Source organism: Ranitomeya variabilis, chromosome 2 (genome assembly GCF_051348905.1).
Source record: "Ranitomeya variabilis isolate aRanVar5 chromosome 2, aRanVar5.hap1, whole genome shotgun sequence".
Lineage (NCBI taxonomy): Eukaryota > Metazoa > Chordata > Amphibia > Anura > Dendrobatidae > Ranitomeya > Ranitomeya variabilis.
Genome location: NC_135233.1, coordinates 619,537,661 through 619,555,414, shown reverse-complemented (window position 1 = coordinate 619,555,414; position 17,754 = coordinate 619,537,661). Strand labels below are relative to the sequence as shown.

Sequence of the window (17,754 nt, the reverse complement as noted above, 5' to 3'; positions counted from 1 at the left end):
AAAAGTTTTTTTGTTCTAAAGTTGTTTTCCAATAAATATACTTTATATTCTATCTAAATGGCTTGATTAATATATCATAATGATGATTAAAAGCCTGTGGTTACCATTTTACTACAGTAAATTTATCACTTAAACATGAGCCATGTATGAGGAAGTCGTAGAGTCAGAGTCATGGAAATTGAGGAGTCAGAGGTTTGGCTTACCGACTCCACAGCCCTGATTTTGTGTGACTGTGGGTTTCTTCCCATATTCTGAAGACACACCTGTAGGAGATATGATCCCTGATGGGTGCAGTGATGTCTGTAACGTGCTGTACATTCAATATACTTATTTATTATGCTTCATAAGAACGGTCTCACTTTGCAGACATTATTGCCCCATCAGGACTCACATCTTATCAGTATGTCTTTGGAAGTGGAGCTGCTCATACTCTGCTCCATTCATTGTTTATGGGACTGTCTGAGAACGCAGAGCTCAGTTATTTCCAGACAGTCCCATTGATAATGCAGTGGAGGATAAGCCTGCACACCTCTGCTCCATTCATTGTTTATGGGACCATTTGTGAAAGCAGAGCTTCCGTTATTTCCAGACAGTCCCATAGACAATGAATGCAGTGGAGGTTAAGCCCGCACACCTCTGCTCTATTCAAGAATGGGATGGATCTAGGACACTTGTGCACCGAGCTCTGGAGACCATGTCATTGAGATTATTACGTGATGTTTTCTAGTACGTGGACATGTCAGAAATGTCCCACAGTGAATGGCTGCCCTTGTCGGTCTCTTGTCTGAGAACAGAGAGACTAAAAGTCTTTTGTTCCCATCTCATAGATCGGTGCACAGCCTGCTGTTGCTGGTGGTTAAGCACCCATGAGGCAGCATGGTAACACTGTTGCTTTCTTTTTCTTGTTGCTGTTTTGATTGGTTCAGCTCTGACCAAGAACAATGAGATTCCTCCTTCCGATCCGGTGGGCGTCGTGATCCAGTCCGGCGCCTCCCATCTTCATAGCATGATGTCCTCTTTTGGTCTTCATTCTCAGGCGCAGGCGTACTTTGTCTGCCCTGTTGAGGGCAGAGCAAAGTACTGCAGTGCGCAGGCGCCGGGAAAGGTCAGAGAGGCCCGGCGCCTGCGCACTGCAGTACTTTGCTCTGCCCTCAACAGGGAGACAAAGTATGCCTGCACCGGAGCCGATGCGTGAAGACCAGAAGAGGACGTCATCTGATGAAGATAGGAGGCACCGGACCGCGACACCCATCGGACCGGGACTGCCCCGGGTGAGTATAATCTAACCTCTTTTTCTCATCTTTTAGGATACATCGGGGGCTTATCTACAGCATTCCAAAATGCTGTAGATAAGCCCCTGATGCTGGTGGGTTTACAGCACCCTCGATTTTGGGGGTGACAGGTTCCCTTTAATTACCTTTCAACGCTTGGGTCCTTAGTTCAATTCTGGCCAAGGTCGGAGTAAATCCATCTCTCAGTTGTACTTTAAATTGCAAATGGACCTTCTCTAGTTTTTCAAGATCTTCCCATTTGTGCTGCGAGTCATATCAATGATTTTGGTTATCTTCCAAGCAGTGCGGTGGCTCAGTTGAAATCACTGGTGCTTTGCAGCATGGGAGTCCAGGCCATGGGAAATTTGCCTGTTCTAGTTTATCCTGATTGTCCTATTGGCGCTGGTAGTAATATTAATGACTTTGCCAAATGATATGTTCTGAGCAGCATGGTATCACTGTGGAAAGGACTGGTGCTTTGCAGCATGGGAGTCCAGGGTTCTAATCCCACCATGGATGACATCTGCAAGGAGTTTGTATGTTCTCTCTGTGCTCAGATTGTCTGCCACCCATTCTTGAAAATGTATTATGGTGTAACGTGGCACAGCTGTGAAGGTGCACAAAGAAGGTTCCCAAACCAGAGACTATGTAGAATAAACTTTGGCACTCAACTTTCAGTAATATGCAAGTTTTATTGGCAGCCACTTGTACAGACGTTTCGGTCAGTGATATTGACCTTCTTCAGTGTAATTATTATTTGAAAGCACTGTGAGTGTGTGGCTCAAGATTTGAATATGGTCCTAAAATGGATCCCATGTGATAGTTCTGGTCAGGATATTGTATTAGAAAGGGTCAAGTCATAGTACTCCTCATCGGGGATGTGGGATATGTCGTATGTAGGTATAGGATAAAGTATGGATCCGAGAGTGGACCAGACTGAAGTCCCTGCCAGGGAGTGGCACCTCAGAACAAGCGGTGGACACCGCGTTCCTGGCGCATACCTCGGCCACTCTCCTGGCGCATACTTCAGCCACTCCCTGGCAGGGACTTCAGTCTGGTCCACTCTCGGATCCATACTTTATCCTATACCTACATACGACATATCCCACATCCCCGATGAGGAGTACTATTACTTGACCCTTTCTAATACAATATCCTGACCAGAACTGTCACATGGGATCCATTTTAGGACCATATTCAAATCTTGAGCCACACACTCACAGTGCTTTCAAATAATAATTACACTGAAGAAGGTCAATATCACTGACCGAAACGTCTGTACAAGTGGCTGCCAATAAAACTTGCATATTACTGAAAGTTGAGTGCCAAAGTTTATTCTACATACCCATTCTTGAAAGACATACATGTAGAGGCAAGTGATGTGTCACCTGAGCAGCATCCAGGAGGGCTGCTTGCCTGTCCCCCCCTTTGGGCAAGTATCCTGATTGGATCAATGTTCTGACACAATTAGCAACAAATTGATTTGTATATAAGCAGCTCAGCACAAGCTGAGCTGTGAAAAGTACTTTTTGTACTTAAAATTTTTTTTTCTCCATATCATTTCAGAAAATTCTGATGCTTCTCCAATCCTCAGAAACACAGGATAGGAGGGATTGACACAGGTAACACCAAAGCACTTCAATCACTGGCCCATACCTGTATGTTTTTGGAGAATGGGTGGCCACCCACCTGAGCACAGAGAGAACATACAAACTCCTTGCAGATGTCATCCATGGTGGGATTAGAACCATGGACTCCCATGCCACAAAGGGACAGTCCTTTCCACTGGGCTACCGTGCTGCTCGGAAAATAATCTTTGGCAAACTAGTTGATAATACTACCAGCACCAATGGGATGAGAAGGAAAAATTAAAGCAAGTCCTTTTGCAGATGTCGTCCATGGTGAGATTAGAACCGTGGACTCCCATGCCGCAAACCAAGTCTTTTCCACTGAGCCACCGTGCTCCGTTAAATCCCACTATGAGAAATTGCAAATGGATCTTCTTTAGTTTTTCCTGATCTTCCCATTGGTGCTGGTAGTAATATCAATGACTTTGCCAAAGGATATGTTCAGAGTAGCACGGTAGCTCAGTGGAAAGGACAGTTGCTTTGCGGCATGGGAGTCCAGGGTTCTAATCCCACCATCGGAAATTGCAAATAGACCTTCTCTAGTTTTTCCTGGTGCTGGTAGTAATATCAATGACTTTGGAAAAGGTTACTTTGTGAGCAGCATGGTAGCCCAGTGGAAAGGACTGGTGCTTTGTGGCATGTGAGTCCAGGGTTCTAATCCTACCATGGATGACGTCTGCAAGGAGTTTGTATGTTCTCCCTGTGCTCAGGTGGGTGGCCACCCAAGATGTAAAGACATACAGGTAGGGACCAGTGATACAAGTACTGTGGTGTTACCTTGGTCAAGTAACTGTCCTGTGTTTCTGAAGACAAATGGAATATCAGGATTTAGGGAAATGAGAGGGAAGAAAAGTTGAAAATTTTTATTAAGTCCAAAAAGGACTTTTCACAGCTTGGCTGAGCTGCATATATAACAGTCAATTTGTTGCTATGTGTCAGAACATTTATCCACTCAGGATACTTGCCCAAAGGGGGGACAGGCAAGCAGCCCTCATGGATGCTGCTCAGGTGACACATCATTAGCCACAGCACTTGTATGTCTTCAGAGAATGGGTGGCACACCACCTGAGCACGGGGAGAACATACAAACTCCTTGCATATGTCGTCCATGGTGGGATTAGAACCCTGGACTCCCATGCCACAAAGCGCCAGTCTTTTCCACTGGGCTACTGTGCTGCTCACAAAGTAACATTTTCCAAAGTCATTGATATTACTACCAGCACCAGGAAAAACTAGAGAAGGTCTATTTGCAATTTCCCGTGGTGGGATTAGAACCCTGGACTCCTATGCTGCAAAGCAACAGTCCTTTCCACTGGGCTACCGTACTGCTCGGAAGACAAATTTTGGCAAAGTCATAGATATTACTACTAGCACCAATGGGAAGATCAGGAAAAACAAGAGAAGGTCCATTTGGTATTTCCCATGGTGGGATTAGAACTCCAATGCTGCAAAGCACCAGTCCTTTCCATTAGGATATCATGCAGCTCAGAAGATAACCTTTGGCGAAGTCATAGATATTACTTCCAGCACCAATGGGAAGATCAGGAAAAACTAGAGTGGGTCCATTTGCAATTTCTAAAGTACAACTGAGAGGTAGAATTACTGAGACCTCAGTCAGAATTGAAGTAAGGACACAAGCACTGGTAATTGAGCTAACCACTGAGCCACCATAGAATTACCTGATGGCTAGGTAATTAATTTGTCTATCAGTATCCACTGACAGGTCATGAAAACGAAGAGCAGGATTCATTTGAGGTCTCTTGTTTTCATTTTCTAAGATGTGTCTGAGAAAAGAAATCAGAGTAGAACTAAGGACCCAAGTGTATGATGGCAATGGAGGTAACCACTGAGCCACTGTGCTGCCTGAGAGCTTATTTCTGGCCAGATCATCAATAGGACTCGCAGCATTTATGGGAAGGTGAGAAAAAACTATACCAGGTCCCATTATAATCACTGACTACAATTTCTAAAATACACCTGAGAGGAGGAATCTCATTGTCCTCAGTCAGAGCTGAACCCAGGACACCAGAAGTGTTAACCACTGCACCACCATGCTGCCCGAGTGCTAACCTCTGGGTAAGTCATCTATATCACTCTCGGCACCTATGGGAAGGTCAGGACAAATAGACATAGCTGCCCAACACATCTAACCAATCTGTTCATTGATTTCAATTTCTAAAGTGAGGTGAAAAACAGGGCTGGACTGTCCATCTGACAATTCTGACAAATGCCAGAAGGGCCTGTCTGCTCGTGGGCTGCCTTGTCCGCTACGCTGTTAACAGAATCCGTGTTCTCCTGCCACCTATACTGTTAAGAGTTGTGATGGAGCACAAAGTCGCTGACTCCGTCACTTACCAGCAGCCACAGGTATCATTACAAATATCAGTCTTGTAGAAAATCTTCCTTTCCTCCATCCAGGGTAATATTAGTAATATCTCCCATCTGGTTCATGGGGATGGGGACAACATGGGCCTGTGTGATTTCAAATGTCAGGACTGAATTTCAGCCCCAGTCCGTACCTGGTGGCCGTCTCCCATATGAAGTCAATAACTGTCCCCCCTATATAGAGTGGCAGCCCCCCTTATATTGTCAATGACTGACACCCCCCTTGCATATAGTGTGAGTGACCGTCCCCCCATATACCGTCAAAGACTGGCCCCTATATATATATATATATATATAGAGTGAGTGGCCGTCCCCTCATATACCATCAATGACTGGTCCCCCCCCTTATATAGTGTGAGTGGCCATCCCCCCGTATACCGTCAATGAATGATCCCCCTTATATATAGTGAGTAGGAGCCCCCATATACCGTCAGTAACTGACCCCCCTTATGTACAGTGAGTGGTATCCTCTCGCATACCATCAGTGACAGAACCCCACCTGATATACAGTGTCAGCCCCCTGTAGTCAGTGACAGACCCCCCTTATATACAGTGAGTGGCAGCCCGCTGTACACAGTCAGTGTCAGACACCCTTTAAATACTGAGTGGCAGCCCTCCATATACCAGCAATGACTGATCCCCCCTTATACAGTGACTGGCAGCTCCCTATATATTGTTAGCGACTGACCCTCCTTTATATACAGTGAGTGGCAGCCCCCTCGTATACCTTTAGTGACTGACTTCCCCCCTTATACAGTGAGTGGCAGCCCCCTCGCATACCTTCACTAACTGACTCCCCCTTATACAGTGAGTGGTAGCTCCCCCACCCATTATACAGAGGGCTACCACTCACTGTATATATCGTCAGTGACTGACCCCCCTTATATACAGTAAGTAGGATCCCCCCATAGAGTCAGTGACTGATCCCTGCTTATACAGTGACTGGCAGCCCCCTTGTATCTCTTCAGTGACTGACTCCCCTTGTATACAGTGAGTGGCAGCACCCCCACTCGTTATACAGGGGGCTACCACTTACTGTATATATCGTCAGTGACTGACCCCTTATATACAGTAAGTAGGATCCCCCCCATACAGTCAGCGACTGATCCCCCCTTATACAGTGACTGGAACCCCCCTTGTATACAGTGAGTGGCAGCCCCCCCACCCGTTATATAGGGGGCTACCACTAACTGTATATATCGTCAGTGACTGATCCCCTCGCATACAGTAAGTATTATCCCCCCATGCAGTCAGTGACTGATCCTCCTTATACAGTGTGGCAGCCCCCTTGTATACCTTCAGTAACTGACTCCCCTTGTATACAGTGAGAGTGGCAGCCCCCATATACTGTTAGTGACTGAAAACTTCAGTGTGCATAACTATGCTCCCCCCTAAAGTCTGTACTTTGTAAAGCCTCCTTTTGTGACAATTACAGCTGCAAGTTGCGTTGGATAAGTCTCTATGAGCTTTCCACATCTGGACACTGGGATTTTTGCCCATTCCTCCTTTAAGTTCGATGGTTTTCTCTGGTGAACTGCGATCTTTACATCTGGGCTGTGACTCGGCCACTCCAGAATCCGATGGCAGTACCCCCGCTTTGATGTGGGCTTCGGCGGTGAGCCCGCATCAAAGCCGAGGCATGTCAGCTGTTTTTCAACAGTTGGCATGTGCCCACAAGAGGAGCGGGTGCAATCACAATCCACCCACGCCTATTAACTAGTAAATGCCTATGTCAAACTCTTACAGCGGCATTTACCTAGCGCTTCCGACCGGAATTTTTTTTTTAACAAAGTTTGGAATTTTTTTTCACCACTTATGTAAAAAGGAACCTAGACATGTTTGGTGTCTATGAACTCGTAATGACCTGGAGAACCATAATGGCAGCACAGTTTTAGGATTTAGTGAACCTAGCAAAAAAGCCAAACAAAAAACCAGTGTGGGATTGCACTTTTTGGGCAATTTCACCGTAGTTGGAATTTCTTTCCCATTTTCTGTTACATGACATGGTAAAATCAATGGTGTCATTCAAAAGTAGAACTCATCCCACAAAAATCAACTTCTCACATGGCCACATTGACGAAAAAATTAAAAAGTTATGGCTCCGGGAAGGAAGGGAGCGAAAAACAAAAATGCAAAACCGAAAAAAGCTCCAGGGGCTAAGGGGTTAAACCACTTGCGTGTGGCTTTAACAGTATGCTTTGGGTCATTGTCTTGTTGGAAAGTGAACAGTTCCAGTCTCCAATCACTGACAGACTGAAACAGGTTTTGCTGAATATCCCTGGATTTCGCACCATCCATCTTCTGCTCGACTCGGACCATTTCCCTGTCCCTGCTGCCAAAAAAACATCCCAACATCATTATGCTGCCACCAACCTTTTTTTTTTTTTTTTTTTTAACTCTGGGGATGATGAGCTGTGTTGATTTGATGCCAGACATGGCGTTTACCTTGGTAGCCAAAAAGTTCAATTTTGGTCTCCTCTGACCACTGCACCTTCCTGCATACATTTGGAGAGTCTCCCACATATCTATTTGTGTGTAAGTAAAGGCATTTTTCTGAGATGCCACCTCTATTGTGGTCGTATGGACAGATACTCCAGTGTCTGCTTGGGAGCTCTGCAGTTCATTCAGGGTTCCCTTTGGTCTCTGTGCTCCCTCTCTCATTATTGCCCTCCTTGCACACGCTGAGTGTTTTGGTGGGCAGCCCTCTCTTGGCAGCTTTGTTGTGGTATCATGTTCTTTCCATTTGATGGTGCTCTGGGGGAGATCATCAGAGATTGGGATATTTTTTTCTAACCCATCCCTGACTTGTACTTCTCAGCAACGTTGTCCCTGACTTCTTTGTTTGGAAAGCTCCCTGGTGTTCATGGTAGTGTTTGGAGATCTCCTTGGTCTTCATGGTGGTGTTTGGAGATCTCCCTGGTCTTCATGGTGGTGTTTGGAGATCTCCTTGGTCTTCATGGTGGTGTTTGGAGATCTCCTTGGGCTTCATGGTGGTGGTTGGAGAGCTCCTTGGTCTTCCTGGTGGTGTTTGGAGATCTCCCTGGTCTTCATGGTGGTGGTTGGAGATCTTGGTCATCGTGGTGGTTGAAGATCTCCTTGGTCTTCATGGTTGTGTTTGGAGATATCCCTGGTCTTCATGGTGGTGTTTGGAGATCTCTTTGGTCTTCATGGTGATGTTTGGAGAGCTCCTTGGTCTTCATGGTGGTGTTTGGAGATCTCCCTGGTCTTCATGGTGGTGGTTGGAGATCTTGGTCATCGTGGTGGTTGAAGATCTCCTTGGTCTTCATGGTTGTGTTTGGAGATATCCCTGGTCTTCATGGTGGTGTTTGGAGATCTCTTCGGTCTTCATGGTGGGGTTTGGAGATCTCCTTGGTCTTCATGGTGGTGTTTGGAGATCTCCTTGGTCTTCATGGTGGTGTTTGGAGATCTCCCTGATCTTCATGGTGGTGTTTGGAGATCACTTTGGTCTTCATGGTGGTGTTTGGAGATCTCCTTGGTCTGCATGGTGGTGTTTGGAGATCTCCTTGGTCTGCATGGTGGTGTGTGGAGATCTCCCTGATCTTCATGGTGGTGTTTGGAGATCACTTTAGTCTTCATGGTGGTGTTTGGAGATCTCCTTGGTCTGCATGGTGGTGTTTGGAGATCTCCTTGGTCTGCATGGTGGTGTGTGGAGATCTCCCTGATCTTCATGGTGGTGTTTGGAGATCACTTTGGTCTTCATGGTGGTGTTTGGAGATCTCCTTCGTCTGCATGGTGGTGTTTGGAGATCTCCTTGGGCTTCATGGTGGTGGTTGGAGAGCTCCTTGGTCTTCATGGTGGTGGTTGGAGATCTTGGTCATCGTGGTGGTTGATGATCTCCTTGGTCTTCATGGTTGTGTTTGGAGATATCCCTGGTCTTCATGGTGGTGTTTGGAGATCTCTTTGGTCTTCATGGTGATGTTTGGAGAGCTCCTTGGTCTTCATGGTGGTGGTTGGAGATCTTGGTCATCGTGGTGGTTGAAGATCTCCTTGGTCTTCATGGTTGTGTTTGGAGATATCCCTGGTCTTCATGGTGGTGTTTGGAGATCTCTTTGGTCTTCATGGTGATGTTTGGAGAGCTCCTTGGTCTTCATGGTGGTGTTTGGAGATCTCCCTGGTCTTCATGGTGGTGGTTGGAGATTTACTTGGTCATCTTTGTGGTGGTTGGAGATTTCCTTGGTCATGTTGGTGGTGGTTGGAGATCTCCTTGGTCTTCATGGTGGTGTTTGGAGATCTCCCTGGTCTTCATGGTGGTGGTTGGAGATCTCCTTGGTCATCATGGTGTTGTTGGAGATCTCTTTGGTCTTCACAGTGGTGTTTGGAGATCTATTTGATTTTCATTGTGGTGTATGGAGATCTCCTTGGTCTTTATGGTGGTCTTTGGAGATCTCTTTGGTCTTCATGGTGGTGTTTAAAGATCTCCTTGGTCTTAATGGTAGTGTCTGGAGATCTCCTTGGTCTTCGTGGTGGTGGTTGGAGATCTCTTTGGTTTTCATGGTGGTTGGAGATCTCCTTGGTCATCATGGTGGTGTTTGGAGATCTCCTTGGTCTGCATGGTGGTGTTTGGAGATCTCCTTGGTCTTCATGGTGGTGTTTGGAGATCTCCCTGATCTTCATGGTGGTGTTTGGAGATCACTTTGGTCTTCATGGTGGTGTTTGGAGATCTCCTTGGTCTTAATGGTAGTGTCTGGAGATCTCCTTGGTCTTCGTGGTGGTGGTTGGAGATCTCTTTGGTTTTCATGGTGGTTGGAGATCTCCTTGGTCTTCATGGTGGTGTTTGGAGATCTCCTTGGTCTGCATGGTGGTGTTTGGAGATCTCCCTGATCTTCATGGTGGTGTTTGAAGATCACTTTGGTCTTCATGGTGGTGTTTGGAGATCTCCTTGGTCTGCATGGTGGTGTTTGGAAATCTCCTTGGGCTTCATGGTGGTGGTTGGAGAGCTCCTTGGTCTTCATGGTGGTGGTTGGAGATCTTGGTCATCGTGGTGGTTGAAGATCTCCTTGGTCTTCATGGTTGTGTTTGGAGATATCCCTGGTCTTCATGGTGGTGTTTGGAGATCTCTTTGGTCTTCATGGTGATGTTTGGAGAGCTCCTTGGTCTTCATGGTGGTGGTTGGAGATCTTGGTCATCGTGGTGGTTGAAGATCTCCTTGGTCTTCATGGTTGTGTTTGGAGATATCCCTGGTCTTCATGGTGGTGTTTGGAGATCTCTTTGGTCTTCATGGTGATGTTTGGAGAGCTCCTTGGTCTTCATGGTGGTGTTTGGAGATCTCCCTGGTCTTCATGGTGGTGTTTGGAGATCTCCCTGGTCTTCATGGTGGTGGTTGGAGATTTCCTTGGTCATCTTTGTGGTGGTTGGAGATTTCCTTGGTCATGTTGGTGGTGGTTGGAGATCTCCTTGGTCTTCATGGTGGTGTTTGGAGATCTCCCTGGTCTTCATGGTGGTGGTTGGAGATCTCCTTGGTCATCATGGTGTTGTTGGAGATCTCTTTGGTCTTCACAGTGGTGTTTGGAGATCTATTTTATTTTCATTGTGGTGTATGGAGATCTCCTTGGTCTTTATGGTGGTGTTTGGAGATCTCTTTGGTCTTCATGGTGGTGTTTGGAGATCTCCTTGGTCTTAATGGTAGTGTCTGGAGATCTCCTTGGTCTTCGTGGTGGTGGTTGGAGATCTCTTTGGTTTTCATGGTGGTTGGAGATCTCCTTGGTGTTCATGGTGGTGTTGCTTGTGCAGTCACTGTGTACATACATTGCATTACTTATCCTGTACTGATCCCGAGTTACATCCTGTATTATACCGAAGAGCTGCACTCACTATTCTGCTGGTGCAGTCACTGTGTACATACATTACATTACTCATCCTGAGTTACATCCTGTATTATACTCCAGGGCTGCACTCACTATTCTGCTGGTGTAGTCACTGTGTACATACATTACATTACTGATCTTGAGTTACATCCTGTATTATACTACAGAGCTGCACTCACTATTCTGCTGGTGCAGTCACTGTGTACATACATTACATTACTGACCCTGAGTTACCTCCTGTATTATACCCCAGAGCTGCACTCACTATTCTGCTGGTGCAGTCACTGTGTACATACATTACATTACTGATACTGAGTTATATCCTGTATTATACCCCAGAGCTGCACTCACTATTCTGCTGGTGTAGTCACTGTGTACATACATTACATTATTGATCCTGAGTAACATCCTGTATTAAACCCCAGAGCTACATTCACTATTCTGCTGGTGCAGTCACTGTGTACATACATTACTGATCCTGAGTTACATCCTGTGTTATACCCCAGAGCTGCACTCACTATTCTGCTGGTGCAGTCACTGTGTACATACATTACATTACTGATCCTGAGTCACATCCTGTATTATACCCCAGAGCTGCGCTCACTATTCTGCTGGTGCAGTCACTGTGTACATACATTACTGATCCTGAGTTATATCCTGTATTATACCCCAGAGCTGCACTTAATATTCTGTTGGTACAGTCGCTGTGTGCATACATTACATTACTGATCCTGAGTTACATCCTGTGTTATACCCCAGAGCTGCACTCATTATTCTGCTGGTGCAGTCACTGTGTACATACATTACATTACTGATCCTGAGTCACATCCTGTATTATACCCCAGAGCTGCGCTCACTATTCTGCTGGTGCAGTCACTGTGTACATACATTACTGATCCTGAGTTATATCCTGTATTATACCCCAGAGCTGCACTCAATATTCTGTTGGTGCAGTCACTGTGTGCATACATTACATTACTTGTCCTGAGTTATATCCTGTATTATACCCCAGAACTGCACTCACTATTCTGCTGGTGCAGTCACTGTGTACATACATTACATTACTGATCCTGAGTTACATCCTGTATTATACTCCAGGGCTGCACTCACTATTCTGCTGGTGCAGTCACTGTGTACATACATTACATTACTGACCCTGAGTTACCTCCTGTATTATACCCCAGAGCTGCACTCAATATTCTGCTGGTGTAGTCACTGTGTACATACATTACATTACTGATCCTGAGTTACATCCTGTATTATACTCTAGGGCTGCACTCACTATTCTGCTGGTGTAGTCACTGTGTACATACATTGCATTACTGATCTTGAGTTACATCCTGTATTATACTCCAGAGCTGCACTCACTATTCTGCTGGTGCAGTCACTGTGTACATACATTACATTACTGACCCCGAGTTACCTCCTGTATTATACCCCAGAGCTGCACTCAATATTCTGCTGGTGCAGTCACTGTGTACTGTACATACATTACATTACTGATCCTGAGTTATATCCTGTATTATACCTCAGAGCTGCACTCACTATTCTGCTGGTGTAGTCACTGTGTACATACATTACTGATCCTGAGTGACATCCTGTATTAAACCCCAGAGCTACATTCACTATTCTGCTGGTGCAGTCACTGTGTACATACATTACTGATCCTGAGTTATATCCTGTATTAAACCCCAGAGCTGCACTCACTATTCTGCTGGTGCAGTCACTGTGTACATACATTACATTACTGATCCTGAGTCACATCCTGTATTATACCCCAGAGCTGCGCTCACTATTCTGCTGGTGCAGTCACTGTGTACATACATTACTTATCCTGAGTTATATCCTGTATTATACCCCAGAACTGCACTCACTATTCTACTGGTGCAGTCACTGTGTACATACATAACTGATCCAGCTGCAGCAATCTTAATAGTCAGATGCACTTGTATGCAGTAGGGGTCGTTATATAGAATGACCCAATTGCGTCATACACTGGCTATGACCATGAGGCCTTATGGCGCCCCCTTCTGGCCTCCCTGTACTTTTATAAATAAGCCAGGAATACAGATTATAATATAGCGAGTTGCCCTTTATGCCAGTCCACCACATCCCTGTATTCCCCCCTCTGCCCTCCCTACATTTGGGATCCCTCAGAGAATACAATGTGTTGAAGTCGCTATGGGGCAGTTGGCTCTGATCATGGGGTGACTGCAATGCTTTTGGCTCTAATCGTGGGGTCAGTGCGGTGCAGTCAGCTCTGATCGTGGGGTCATTGCGGTGCAGTCGGCTCTGATCACGGAGTCAGTGCGGTGCGGTCGGCTCTGATCGCGGGGTCAGTGTGGTGCGGTCGGTTCTGATCGTGGGGTCAGTGTGGTGCGGTCGGCTCTGATCGCGGGGTCAGTGCCGTGCGGTCGGCTCTGATCGTGGGGTCAGTGTGGTGTGGTCGGCTCTGATCGTGGGGTCAGTGTGGTGTGGTCGGCTCTGATCGTGGGGTCAGTGTGGTGCGGTCGGCTCTGATCGCGAGGTCAGTGCGGTGGGCTCTAATCGTGGGGTCAGTGTGGTGCGGTCGGCTCTGATCGCGGGGTCAGTGTGGTGCGGTCAGTGCGGTGCGGTCGGCTCTGATCGCGGGGTTAGTGTGGTGCGGTCGGCTCTGATCGTGGGGTCAGTGTGGTGCGGTCGGCTCTGATTGCGGGGTCAGTGTGGTGCTGTCGGCTCTGATCGTGGGGTCAGTGTGGTTCGGTCAGCTCTAATCGTAGGGTCAGTGCGGTGCAGTCGGCTCTGATCGCGGGGTCAGTGTGGTGCGGTCGGCTCTAATCGCGGGGTCATTGTGGTGCGGTCGGCTCTAATCGCGGGGTCAGTGTGGTGCGGTCGGCTCTGATCGCGGGGTCAGTGTGGTGCGGTCGGCTCTAATCGTGGGGTCAGTGTGGTGCGGTCGGCTCTAATCGTGGGGTCAGTGTGGTGCGGTCGGCTCTAATCGTGGGGTCAGTGTGGTGCGGTCGGCTCTAATCGTGGGGTCAGTGCAATGCGGTCGGCTCTGATCGCCCGGGGAGTGCGGTGCGATTTGGCTTTGATTTCTGGGTGGGTGAGGTCGGCTCTGATCACTGGGTGAGCACAGTGCGGTCGGCTCTGATCACGGGGTGATTGCGCCGCACTCCCCGTCTTCTCTAATACGAAAGATTTCATGGATTTCTTTCCAGCCGCTTGGGGACTAATAAGAAATAGGAGAATTGATCTGATGTGAATCCCGGAGTCCGCGCCAATTAAGCCGTATCCGTGGAGCCGGGTTCACGTTGGGAGCGCAGCGAGCGGCCGGTCCTGGGACGTGCTCTCAGGTATCGTCGTGACACCGTCCTCTAGACTTTTGTGAGCTCGTTAAAGGCCCGTCTTTACCACACGCTGCGGCGCTGGCATCAATCGAAGCGCCTCATCCTTTCATCTGGCAGACATCACGATGCAGGGTATTGACGAGGAAACGCGTGCGGCTCTCTGGTGTCCCGACGAACACGGCCTGCAGATTAGCAGCACACAGATCATCAAGTACAAAGAAGGCAATGATTAAAAACCTTCCGGGGAGACGAGAGAAACCGAGACACAAACTCTGAGAGCAGGAATAAGACTGGCGCGTTACCTTCACTTTCTTGTATGAAGGACGCAAAACGCGACAGAAAACAAGAACCAAATCCAATACCTTCTCACTGACGGTATCTGAAGAAAGCGGCACAGAATCCCGGGTCTCATCCGGTCATCTGCACGAATATACAGATCATACCGGCAGTGTCCGCACAGTACTGAGCAGGCTGCAGAAGACACCGCAGCTGGTCACAAATCCCACGTCATAGGACACACCGCCAAAGACGGAAGATGGAGGACACCAGAGGGGCGACTACAGCTCAGGGAGGGTCCCAATGTACAAGAACCATCATCCACTCTAAAACCATCACCATCATCCCTCCACACCACCACCATCCCTCCACAGAACCCCCACCATCATTTCTTCACACAACCACCACCATCACCATCCCTCCACACAACCCCCACCCATAATCATCCCTCCACACCACCACCATCATCCCTCCACACAACCCCCACCCATAATCATCCCTCCACATAACCATCATCCCTGCACACAACCCCCACCACCATCATCCCTCCACACAACCCCCATCACCATCATCATCCCTTCACACAACCACCACCATCATCCCTCCACACAACCACCACCATCACCATCCCTGCACACAACCCCCTACCACCATCATCCCTCCACACAACCATCATCATCCCTGCACACAACCCCCACCACCATCATTATCCCTTCACACAACCACCATCATCATTATCCCTTCACACAACTACCACCATCATCCCTCCACACCACCACGGCAGTTGGTATCTGGCATTGGCCATATTGATGCCTCAGCTCCTGATCTCTTCGAGTTTCTGGAAGGATTTCAGATCTTGTCTGAGTCTTATTTCACTGCGCCCCCTTCTAAAACCCCAATACCGGCACCAGTCATTGGTCACAGCCCTGCTACACTGTACCAGCACCACTGCTCAATGACCCACAGTCTATGCTGTAGAGGCTCGGGCACAGCTGGGGAGTGGAGGGACAGGGCGCTAAGTGTTGGGGGTGCTGCAGAGCCACTTTGCCTTGACGGGGTCATCCAGAGACAGAGTAATGGCTCATACTCATTTGCAAGAAAAACGGACGAGTACAATCCGATAAAAAATCAGATTGCACTCTGACCAATGTTATTCTATGGGTTACATCTCATCTGTGATTTTTTTTCTCAGCTGAAATCAGACTGAGAAAAAAAAATTGCAGCATGCTGTGAATCTCGGCCGAGACTCGCCAATGCAAGCCTATGGGTGCGAGAGAAAAAAAATTAAAAATCGCACAGCACTCGGACCATACGGGTGCTGCCCGAATTTTACACACAGATGTCCTAGGAAAAGCCGGCAATTCATGTGCCACATACAGTAAAATCACACTGACAGGTTAGAATAGAATAGATAGAATAGATATATACACATAGAATAGATAGATGTCAGTGACACAAACATAGATGGATTACATACAGTAAATACATATAGAATAGGTAGATATATAGATGTCAGTGACAAATACAATTAGTAGAGTGTCTGCAAGTTACTGAACATGTATTTAATTAATAAAAGATTATTTGTTTGAAAAAAAAATGACGAGGGCTCCCAAGCAGAGGGAAAGCCGACGGCTGGGAAAAATGTCTATAGCCTGGGCAGGGGGTAATACCAATGGCGCTTCCCAGGCTATTAATATCAGCTCACAACTGTATACTTACTGGCTATTATAATGGGGAACCCCCCCAAAAAATTATGTAGGGTCCCCCTATAATTAATAACCAGTAAAGGCTATGCAGACAGCTGCGGGCTGTTATTAATAGCCTAGGAAAAGGCCATGGATAATGCCCCTCAAGGCTAAAAACATCAGCACTCAGACACCCCAGAAAAGGTGCATTTATTAGATATGCCAATTCTGACACTTAGTCTCGCTCTTCCCACTTGCCCTGCAGCGGTGGCAAGTGGGGTTATAGTTGGGGGGGTTGATGTCACCTTTGTATTGTCAGGTGACATCAAGCCCTGAGGTTAGTAATGGAGAGGCATCAATAAGACGCACCCATTACTAACCCCATAGTCACATTGTATAAAAACACAGGCACCCAGAATAAAGTCGTTTAATTGAAAGATGACACAGACTCCTTTATTAAATCTTAATTAGACCATACTCACCACAACGCCCATTCCACCGACGCCATTAACTCCTGCAAAAAAGTTATATTCCTCAACTTTCCGCTTGCGCTGACGTCAGATAGGTGAAGTGAGTTCATTGGCCGTGAACTCCCTCCTCCAGGGACCTTTTTGACGGCACTGAAAATTCTCATGCTCGCGGTGCCGTCAGACAGGTAACAGTTCCCAGGGAGACACTGAGCACACGGTGCTCAGTATTTCTGCTCGATAATAGGCTGTATGGTCGTTTCATGCAACCATGCAGCCTGTCATCTACATGTAGCAGAGCTAGACCCATCATGGACAAATGTATCATCATCTCTGAGGAACAGTGAGGAATACTGTTGTTATTCTAACTCTTTTGCAGGAAACAAAGGCGTCTGTGGAGATCGTAAGTATTATCTATTATTATATATGTATTATCTATTATCTATCTATAGGTCAGTGACATCTTTAGATCTATCTATTCTACTCTAACCTGTCACGCTGTGATTTTACTGTATGCGGCAGATGGCTTTTCATCTATCTACCTAATAAATATATATACAGTGAGGTCCATGTATATTTGGACAGAGTCAGCATTTTTCTAATTTTGATTATAGACATTACCACAATGAATTTTAAACAAAACAATTCAGATGCAGTTGAAGTTCAGACTTTCAGCTTTCATTTGAGGGTATCCACATTAAAATTGGATGCAGGGTTTAGGAGTTTCAGCTCCTTAACATGTGCCACCCTGTTTTTAAAGGGACCAAAAGTAATTGGACAGATTAAATAATTTTAAATAAAATGTTTTTAGTACTTGGTTGAAAACCCTTTGTTGGCAATGACTGCCTGAAGTCTTGAACTCATGGACATCACCAGACGCTGTGTTCC

The 17,754-nt window shown here is 46.8% G+C and overlaps 2 protein-coding genes and 1 long non-coding RNA gene across 6 annotated transcripts in view; 1 reads left to right on the top strand and 2 right to left on the bottom strand.

Annotated features, from left to right (window-relative positions):
- Window positions 1–17,754, bottom strand: part of KIAA0513 (KIAA0513 ortholog) — a 485,188-nt gene that overhangs the window by 88,940 nt on the left and 378,494 nt on the right. The gene's annotated exons all lie outside the window — the stretch shown is intronic.
- Window positions 1–17,754, bottom strand: part of GSE1 (Gse1 coiled-coil protein) — a 368,545-nt gene that overhangs the window by 207,944 nt on the left and 142,847 nt on the right. The window lies entirely within an intron of this gene.
- The window catches only part of LOC143807379 (uncharacterized), a 230,919-nt gene that overhangs the window by 211,795 nt on the left and 1,370 nt on the right, over window positions 1–17,754 (top strand). Inside the window, exon 2 of the long non-coding RNA XR_013221714.1 lies at window positions 17,246–17,269. This is a non-coding gene — a long non-coding RNA (uncharacterized LOC143807379). The remainder of the gene's footprint in view (window positions 1–17,245; window positions 17,270–17,754) is intronic.